Source organism: Brassica napus, chromosome A9 (assembly GCF_020379485.1).
Source record: "Brassica napus cultivar Da-Ae chromosome A9, Da-Ae, whole genome shotgun sequence".
In the NCBI taxonomy this organism is placed as follows: Eukaryota; Viridiplantae; Streptophyta; class Magnoliopsida; order Brassicales; family Brassicaceae; genus Brassica; species Brassica napus.
Genome location: NC_063442.1, coordinates 39,016,547 through 39,027,067, shown reverse-complemented (window position 1 = coordinate 39,027,067; position 10,521 = coordinate 39,016,547).

The following is a 10,521-nucleotide window of genomic DNA, read 5'->3' as shown; positions in this document are numbered from 1 at the left end:
TCCCAGTATTTGATAAAAAAAAAGTTCCCTTGTAAATTCCTAGAAATTTTGCTAGAAAATTGTGAGGGAACAATCCAGATCCGTTGCTCATATCCAATAGATTTTCTAAGAAATTGTGAAAGTGTATATTAAACAACTAGAAAAAATGCGGAAGCCCTTTTGGTCTAGTGGTTTGACTAATGGTTCATTAGTGCTTCTACATCAAGAGATCTGCAACAAGGCGTAAGGGGTACCGTTAAGCACATATCCCATACGGCAGCTCAGGTGATGCAGTCAGTCGTGAATTCTCTTAAGACCGGTTGAAATGTCGACTGTAGAATTATATGTAATATTTTTTATAATTTGTAATAACATTATTATCTAGCGTTAAAAAAAACAATTAGTAAATTCGCTAAGTATTTTCGAGAAAAATATATCCCTTGCAAAATTTTTGAAGAGAATATTGACTAAAATCATTTTGCAAGGGAACATTGTCCCAAGCAAATCCCTTGCAAAGTTTTTCCCTTGCACATCAACCTTTTTTTGTAGTGTCAAGGTTTTTCACGACTACAGTTGTGTCTCTCACAAGAATCCTCGTTCACCAAAACTCTAAACACTGAGCCAAGCTTGATCTCTCTGTTTCATATAACCTAATCTTTGGGAGGTTCTGTCTTGTATACCTTAGAATTTTTTCTTATTATCGAGATACTTATTCATTTTTGGATGCCACGTCACTTTATGAAATGGTAAATTTTCTTACACAAGTAAACTAAACTCTCACTTAACGACTGCATGTTACTTCACATTAGCTCCAATCAGTGGTGGGCTCAGAATTCATTTTAATCTAGGTCAAAGTACACTTCAAACCAAAAATGCTGAAAAATCTTCAATGTTTCTATCAGCATTTTCAAATTTATCATATTTAAGGGGTGTTATTTTACACCATATTTGTCTTAGTGGGCCCGCCTCTGGCTCCAATCTTCTTGAGTTAAATTATTATTACACCTGATTCTGCATATTAATTGTTTATGTTGATTCTATATACGCTAGAGGAGGAGATATGCCGTGTTGGGTAAATAACGAGAACCAAATAAGTTAGCGTTCTGGATCTAAATAAAAGGATGAATTAGAGCATCCCTATCCCCATCAGTGAACTTGGGAGGCTCGATTTTCAAGATAGTTTTATTGATTTTTTTTTAATCCTTTTCGTTTGACTTCAAAAAAAAAACAAAAAATAAGCGGATTAATCGTAGGCTGCAACGTGTCGTAGGACCTGCGAAATAGTAGTGATACCGCCTCTTACGGAGAGACTGCAGGATATAGGTTCACAAAAGACAGCTTATTATATTTTTTTTTTCTTAGAACTTGTGTGAATTTAGAGTTAAAACTTCCAATGGGCATGCTCTTATAAACTAGCAAGTGACGCTAGGGAGGCCACAAGCAATAAGAGACATGGCCGACTCTGAGCACAACCTAATGAAACATTAGCTTTGGTTCTTAAACATTTTAGAAATTATATGTCTCTAAATAAAACTACGAAATAGGTCTCTAAATTATGAAAACAAAAAAATATTAAAATTCTTAAGCAATGTTTATAATCCTCAAAATTAATTCCAGATCCGACCATGGTAAAAGATCAAAACATGAAAGATCTTTGCTTAACTAAAGAAAGAAAAACAATATAATCAAACCACTGTTTCATGATAATACTTCACATCTTACCATTTACATTATAAATACAAAAAAAAACAGTTTAATGGTAAACGAATATGGGTAAAAGATACTCCAAAATGTATACTAAACAGTATAATCCCAAAAACATCATTTTTAGTTTTTGTTTTTTGTTTTTTTTTTCTGAAATAACGTGTTAATTCTTAGGTTCATATTTTTGTCAGGATTTTCTTGGATGAATTTGTAACAGGCAAGGTTGAGAGTCACATGTCAATTTTAGGCTTCAAATAGTGACCATCGTCGCGTCTCGCCTTGCAGTTAACAGTAACAAAAATCTCTAAACATGCTATATATTTATATATTTTTATAACTGTTAGAACCGCACCGCAATGGAACTGCTTATCCCGCACCGTTTAAACCGTAGTCACCATTCAGAGCCTTAATAGCAACAAATATTATCCATTCGACCAATGCTACTTATGTGAAATTATGTAAATTATCTTTTTTTGTCTACTTATGTAAATTATCTATGAGGCCAGACTTCACATCATATGGAGATAAGACAACAAGAAGATACGACATGTCCTCTAAAATTTAATTATTCCAACAATACTGTACCTTCACTGTTCTACAATCATTCTGTTCAGGAACCCCAATGCATTTATTGTATATTTACTATTTATATTAATACACACATATAACGTATTCATTTTGTAACTTATTAGTGTCGGCCAACACATATCTCATATCCCCTATCAATACTATTAAAACAGAAGCAATTTTTATCTACTTACAAATAGTCTAGGTTGGACAATTATATTTAATTACATTTTCTATTATTCTACTCATATCTAATTTAATTGTTAAATATACATTATACCTAAAATTAAGGAACTAACTAACTAATCTATTATTTTTTAAACTAATGAATTTAATTTATATTAATTCAAAATTCAAATAACTAATCAATTATGTTTTAGTTATTAATGTAATAAATAATTATATATATATATATATATTCATTCGTATATATACAACTATATATTAATCCAAATGCAAAAAAAAAAATTGTTCAAAACCCTCACCAAATACATAAAATATAATTCTTATAGTAGAGTACTAAAATATATATAAATACATATTATAAAATAAATATTAACAGTAATTATATGATGAAACATGTTACTATTGATAGTTTTATGAATATATTTTTTACGGATTACTCAAACAGACATAAAATATATATATCAAATATATACTAATTGAACAAATATATTAACACAAATATATCATAAAACATTACATTAACATAAATCGAAGCCAGAGAGTAAGAGTCAATATTTTAATTGTTTAAAAATAAAATTATATATATAAATTATAAAAAAATTAAGAACTAAATATATTAAAATATATATCAAAATTAAAATTATAAATATTTACATTTCTAATGCGAATAATGAAATTAAATTTTAAATTTAAAATAAGCCATAGACAAAACATCAAAAAGTATCTAATAACTAAATAAACAATTATACTTTTTTTTGAAAACGTAAATCATTAATTTGTAATAGACGTATACACATTATTGATGCTCAAATCTATTTTATTTTTAATATGCATCCACTCAAATATTAATCCATTAACAAGATGGAATTTTAGTTGGACTAAAATTGTATTAAAATTGGAATATCAATTTCATAATATATTCACTATTCTTCTGAACGTTCATGAATATATATTACAATACTCAAAATATAATAATAAATCAAACCGGATTACATATTGGGTCATCTATCAGTTCAACCGATAACCAGATCTCGGGTTTTAGCGGTTGTTACGGGTTTTATAGAATTTTTAAATAACAGTTTTTTTTAAACTAAAATGGATTACTTATGAACTACCGAATTTGGCAATTTAACTGCGGATCGGATCGGGTTTCAAAACATTGAATATAATGTTTCATTCGTAATATCTAAGTGTAGATACAATTAAAATACAAATTTATATCAAATAAATTTGGAATGTTTCGAAAATAATCCCGCGCTTTGAAAGCGCGGGTCAAAATCTAGTATATATTATTTGAGAAGCATTACAACATTTTTTTTGTAGCCATGTATCATAACTAGAATAATTCTTAGAATTCTTAGAAAAATAGGTTGGTCCATCTAAATATATAATAAGTTTTTATTAAACTAACCATAAATACATTATTAATGTGCTTCATTATTTCCTTAAATTAAATTACAGAATTTCCTAATATGGCTAAAGTATATATATGATAATTAATAATTTTGAATAATAAAGGTTTGATAAAAATAAGGGTGTCTTATATTATATTTGTTTAATTTTAAACTATTAAAATAAATTAAAAACCATAGTAACCATATAATAAAAATTAAAAAATTTCTTTATATGTTATATTTTGAATTTTTAAAAGCGGTTATAAATGACTAAAATTGTTAAAAATTTCATATTCAAATTTTGTGATCCATGGTTTAAATTTTTTGTTATGACTTGATACAAATAATTAAAAAAATTGTATAAGTTGAAAGTCTCATTTAATAAGTATTAAAAGTAAAAGATATATATATCATTTTAAATTACATTATATGACCGTATAAAAATATAAAAATATCTTAATTTTGAAATTTACTGTGAATAATTGTTTTTGATAAAAAATTTAAAAAATATTGACAACTTAATTTTTAAAAATATTATAAATCACTTAAACTATTAATTTCACAGTGAAAATTTGTTATGAGTAATTTAAATTTTTTGTTATAACACATACAAATGATAAAAAAATATATGAGCAGAAATAAACATTTAATAAATATTAAAATATACTATATATATGTTACTATCATTTAAATTTAATTATATACCATATCAAATAGAAAAAATATTTTTTGGATTAATCAAATTTATTTATATGTTCTCACTAATTTAATTATATAAGTAATAGTTACCATTATTTTAATTATTCATTATATATTTTCTATTTTCATAATATGTTAGAAACATATAATGTATAAAAAAAAATTATATATATAATGTTGGGAAATTGCCACAAATAGCACATTCATAGTACTACTTTTCAAGTTTACACTAACCACTTTTACCCTCACTTTTAATGAAGGGTAAAAGACAATTATATTCTTAGGGTTAACTAATCTAGACTTAGGGTTTAGAGTTGAGGGGTGGGGTAGGGTTTTTGGAATGTGAAATTTAGGATTATAATAAATATATAAATAAATACTTAAAAAAATATAAAAAATTTTAAAAAATAGTTTCAAACATAATTTTCGTTTTTCAAAAAGAAATTTGAAAAAAAAATAAAAAAAATTCGAAAAAAAAAATTTATAAAAAAGTTCGAATTTGGAAAAGTATAATTCGAAAACATAAAAAAAAAAGTTTTATTTTTTTTTATTTTTTTATTTTTTATTTTTTTATTTTTTTTATTTAAATAATGATTTATTATATATATAATAACAAGGGCATAAGAGTCTTTTACCACTTAGTGAAGAAGGTATTTTTGAAAATGTCTCTTTAGTGGTGGTAAAACTGAAAAGTGGTAAAAATGTAATTTCTCCTATAATGTTCATCCCGGGCAAGGCGCGGATCTTAACCTAGTTAAATTGTATTAGAGCATCTCCAAAAAACACTCTATAACTTCAAATATATAATTTTTTGTTCACAAAAAAAAAACTTCAAAACTGGAGTTTTAAAGAGGGAAACTTCAAAGTTTCATATTTATTTAAAGTTTCATCTTTTTGTTTGTATTTTAGTCTTTATAATTAACTACACATCACATATATGATTATTATGTATTTTCTCATTTATCGTTTTGATTCTTAAAACTTTTGTATATCCTAAATATTTCAAATTTATTATTTTAAATACAAATTTTACACATAAAATTAAATAAAAATTTCAGATAAGATTTATACTATTTTAAAACTAGGGTTAGACAACAAGATATTACAAAAGAAACTTAATTAAAAAAAATTTGAAAAGATACATGAAGATATAATTATTATACAAATTTAAATATTACAACAATACTAATAGTATAGTTAATTTGCTCTGTAACCTCCAAAAACTAAAATATTGTCTTAACAAATTTTGTATAACTAAAGATGAAGCATTACGGAAATAATTTGTTATGAAACAATGTGGTATTTTCATGTAGTTTAATATTTAATTATCTATTTATATTTATAATTTTATATTTTATTGGAATATTTTACTAATTAATATTACTGTAATATTTTAATATATGTACTCCCTCTGTATCATTTTAAGTGGGTTTTAAGGTTTTTTCACAAGGATTAAGAAAATACAAAATTTTATGTAAGTTATCTTGGTTGCATAAAAATAACATTAAATAAAATTAGTTAAACCAATGAAAAAAATATACACTATTTTGTAATTGGTTACAGATTTCAAATGACATTAAATTTTATATATAGATTAGTGAGAATATCAATTATTTTGGAACAAAATAAAACCTCTTCAAAACCACTTATATTGATATGGAAGGAGAACTAGTTATTTATAAAAGGTTAATGGATTTATATTAACTATGACCAAAATAAAGATATAGTGTAAAATATATATAATTTTGAAGTTAAATTTAAAGTTTTGGTTTTTTAGAGAAAAACACCTTGAAACTTCAAATATAAAGTTTTGAAAACTCTAAAATAGAGAGTATTTCTAGAGATGCTCTTAGCATCGTTATTGCATCACAATTATATTCATCAAACTCGGGTAATGCATGTTACTAAGAAGACATTTGTGGTTTCTAGCTTTAAGCAGATTCATTCATGGCCAAACAACGGCATGAACAGAATAGTTCACGTTGCACTATATATTAGCTGGCTATTAAATTAACAATAGTTAGTAAGATTAATTAATTCTTTTGATAATTTACAGTCAAGAAACAGAATAGTTCACGTTGCACTATATATTAGCTGGCTATTAAATTAACAATAGAATTAGTAAGATTAATTAATTCTTTTGATAATTTACAGCCAAGAATTATATAGCAATTGAAATACTCGACTGAAATAAACTCCAATAATTCATTCCATATATTTCTTGGGAAAATAAACCCTAAAATATAGTTATATCCAAAATAGTTTTGTAACTAAAGAATAGCAGCCCTTCGCCATTAACAAGTGCTCCTTAGTCGTTAGTCTTTAGGGCATTTCCAACTCTACTCCATTTTTTACTTCCACTTTATTTTGGAGTAAAATCTTCTCCATTCTTACTCTATATCCAATTCCAAAATAGAGTAATGACTCGGATTATTCTATTTATGAAGTAATTTTTTGGAGTTGACTTTTTTTATTTATGAAATACTCCTTTTAATTTTGAATGTTTTTATTTTATATTTAAATAATATTTAAAATAATACAATAACCTGAAAATAAATATGATATTCCTAAAAAATATATTCCAAAAAATTTTTTTTAATAATTTTACATAAAAGATGCATAAACTATTAAAAATCAAAACTAAACATAAATAAATAAAAATATAATATAAAATAAAGATTTAATAATCCGGTAAATTTATTTCGGAACTACCAAGATCAGTGAAATATTGTTCACATATAATAGATGAATTTTTTTATCTTGTGGGTCAACATTTTGATTTGATAACATTTGTACGTGTTGAGTTTGATATATGCACAAACATTTGAATCCCATATGAAATTCAAATTACAAAACAAAACTTTGTTTTCTTCTTTATATTCTTTTTAATGCAAAATTTTGCTTTAGAATTAGGAAAATTATATATATATGATAATAATCGTACCAACTGAAGTTGGAAGAGAAGCTATATCCGTAGATATTGAAATTACAGAAAATGAAAATGTCCAATTTAAGAATTTTCTTGCTCGATTTAGAAAAATTAAAAATAAAAAATCATTGTTCGTTGCTAAATATATTAGTTAATCATTTGTGGGAAAATATTTTATGCTCATTAGTAAAAAGAATATGGTATCTTATATATTTTATGATTTATTGTATTTTAATAATAAATATTTAATTTAAATAAAATATATTTTTATGGAAGTTTTGTAAACATAAAATAATTGAGGTTAATTTTTAATTTTTTATAAATTAAAGGTATTATTAACAATTATTAACTAAATAAAAAGAGAATCAATTGAGAATGTTCTTTTTTGGAATAAAAAATGGAATAATACAGTAGAGCAAAACTCAACTCCATTTTGGGATTACACTATTTTGGAATAGAATATAGAGTAATACCTTTAAACAAAATAACAGGGATATGCAATTATATGGTCGAATATTTACACAAAATTTTAATGAGGGGACCTATTTGATCATAAAGTATGATTGTGTGATGGGTAGCCATCGGCCATCGGATTCGGCGATCGCTAAATTCCATGATGACATGGGCCCAAACCCAATACCATTTTAAATAGGCCCCACTCTAAAACAATTGAGTCCACACAAGTTGGTATCTTCGTCTTCTACTCCATTCAATTCTAGGAGACTACGACGATAAAAACGTTGTGTAAAACACATACAACTGGTGTTCAAGAAAAAAAAAAAAAACACACATACCAACTAATTAACTTCAAAATATTATTTTGCGGTGCAATATTATGAAACATAATAACTCGAGCGCTTAACTAGTATAGATTTTTAAAAAGGGAGCTTAACTATATATACATATAAAGTAGTACATATTGCACCAAAAAAGTAGTATATATACATCAAACGTTGTGTTTCAAAAATAAATAAATACTAGGTTAAGACCTGCGCCTTGCGCAGGATGAACATTATATATATAAATTATTTTATATATTATATGTTTATAATATATTATGAAATAATATATATATATATATATATATATTGAATAATTAAAAAGTTATTATCTACTACTTATATAATTAAATTGGTGCAAACATATAAATAAATTTTATAAATCGAAAAAATATTTTTTCTATTTGATATGATATATAATTAAATTTAAATGATAGTAACATATATATGGTATATTTTAATATTAATATTGATTAGATGATGCTTTTTGCTAATATTTTTTATCATTTGTATCTGTTATAGCAAAAAGTCTAAATTAGTGATAACAAAATTTTTACTGTAGAATTAATGATTTAAGTAATTTATAATATTTTAAAAAATTAAGTTGTCAATATTTTTTCAAAATTTTTATCAAAAAAATGTTCAAAGTAAATTTCAAAATTAAGATATTTATGTATTTTTATATGGCATATAGTTTTAAAATGATACATATATTTATATATCTTTTATTTTTGATACTTATTAAATGAGACTTACAACTTATATTATTTTTTAATTATTTGTATCATGTCATAACAAAAGTTTTAAATCATAGATCACAAAATTTGAATGTGAAACTTTTAACAGTTTTAGTAATTTATACTCTTTTTTAAAAATTCAAAAATATAATATATAAATAATTTTTTTAATTTTTATTATATGGTTTCTATGATTGTTTAATTTATTTTAATAGCTTAAAATTAAACAAATATAATTATAATACACACTTATTTTTATCAAATCTTTATTATTCAAAATCATTAATTGTCATATATAATTTAGCCACATTAGGCAATTCCGTAATCTTATTTTAGGAAATAATGAAGCACATTAATAATGTATTTATTGTGGTTTAATAAAAACTTATTATATATTTAGATGGACCAACCTATTTATCTAAAGATTCTAAGAATCATTATATTGATGACATGTGGCTACAAAAAAAAATATTGCAATGCTTTTCAAATAATATATAGGGGATATACATCAGAGAGTACCTTGTTAAATTTTATGATGCATGAAAACCCATCATGCGTGGTAAAACCATCCACACGCACTGCTAGACATAAATTTGACAGCATATGCGTACGTTTGCATATGGATTATTAAAATGGCAGGCCCTCCAGTATTAAAATCAAGAATCTAAGACTCATGCATATGGATTTTCTTGTCATGTATATTTATTTATTTTCCTATAAGTAAAAGACAAAACAAATTGACATTTAAAACTTTTGTATAGCAGCCCAAAATGATAATGAATTAAATCAGTATATGAAATTTTCCAACTATAATTTTTTTAGAAGAGTATGTTAGCTATTAGCTAAAGGACAGTGGTCAGACAAGAAAGGATTAAAAAATGGACCACTATGATTGCAATAAATGTACTTACGTAAAAAAAATATCATGTGCATTTAATAAGTTTATTAGGTCAGTCAGGCCAGGCGGCACTTTTATTTTTTCATAAAATATACAAAATCATTTGTGGTAAAATGTATAATAGTAGTTCTTCGTAGAATATCATTATTCGTAGGTTTAACACATAAATGAACAAAAGAACTGTTAGGAAAAAGGTCCACTGTTGTTTCTCAAAAAAAAAAAAAAAGGTCCACTGTTTAAAATTTATGATAGTTACAGACTACGACCTAAAACTCTTACAAAGATTATGCATCAAACATGGATGCATTAATATTATGCAATCTTTTTTTTCTCTTAACTAAGTAGTAATATTATGCAATCCTTAATAATTAAATAAAAAATATTTGAAAATTAAGTGTACTCATGTAATCTGTTATCAACCAGTTAAGGTAAGCGCGCGTGTATCGAAGCTCAACATCTTAAGTACACATCATAGATCGATCGTATATGTCGTGAACGGAACTGATTAGGTTGTAAACAGTCAGACTATAAATAATCTTTTATCCATAATATGGCATGATGTACATATATATACGTGGAATATAAATTCACGCAAATATATATGGATTTAGGTGAAATGTAGATGTTCCTTGACAAAATTACTTAAGTG